Source organism: Apium graveolens, chromosome 3 (assembly GCF_009905375.1).
Source record: "Apium graveolens cultivar Ventura chromosome 3, ASM990537v1, whole genome shotgun sequence".
In the NCBI taxonomy this organism is placed as follows: Eukaryota; Viridiplantae; Streptophyta; class Magnoliopsida; order Apiales; family Apiaceae; genus Apium; species Apium graveolens.
This window is the reverse complement of record NC_133649.1, coordinates 191904862-191905561: the sequence shown is the minus strand read 5'-3', so window position 1 is coordinate 191905561 and position 700 is coordinate 191904862. Positions and strand designations below refer to the sequence as shown.

General features: G+C 43.3%; 1 non-coding gene across 1 annotated transcript; it reads right to left on the bottom strand.

Moving 5' to 3' along the window:
• Nucleotides 1–278: 278 nt before the first annotated feature.
• Nucleotides 279–385, bottom strand: LOC141716317 (small nucleolar RNA R71). The gene has a single exon (XR_012573030.1). It is a non-coding gene; the product is annotated as a small nucleolar RNA R71 (small nucleolar RNA).
• Between the last annotated feature and the right edge of the window lie 315 nt (nt 386–700).

The following is a 700-nucleotide window of genomic DNA, read 5'->3' as shown; positions in this document are numbered from 1 at the left end:
TCAAGTCGAGCATAATTCAGATGATACAGAACTCAGTTTAGTTTGGGGGTTCTCCTATAGAAGACCCCAACATGCACATTAGGGATTTCATTGAGATCTGTGATACTTTCAAGTTCAATGGGGTGACTGAAGATGCTATCAAGCTGTGACTCTTCCCATTCTCTCTGAGGGATAAAGAAAAGTGTTGGTTACACACTCTATCGCCAGGGTCTATCACCATATGGGAAGCTCTTGCTCAAAAGTTTCTCACTAAATTCTTTCCTATGGCGAAGACTGCTGCAATCAGGAATGCTCTTACTCAGTTTGCTCAGCAAACTGGAAAATCTCTGTGTGAGGCTTGGAATCGATATAAGGAGATGCTAAGGAAGTGCCCACATCATGGCATGCCTGATTGGATGATTATAAACTGTTTTTACAATGGTTTGGGCGCTCAGTCTAGACCTATGCTCGATGCAGCATCAGGAGGAGCCTTGTGGGCTAAGAGCTACAATGAAGCTTATTAATTGATCGAACTAATGGCTGCTAATGAATACCAGAATCCTTCTCAGAGGCTAACTCAGGGCAAGGTAGCAGGAATTCTGGAGTTGGATGCAGCAACTGTTATAGCTGCCCAACTTAAAGCATTGATGATGAAAGTGGACTCTTTGGCGAATTATAGAGTTAATCAAATCTCTAGTGTTTGTGAGCTTTGTGCGGGGGC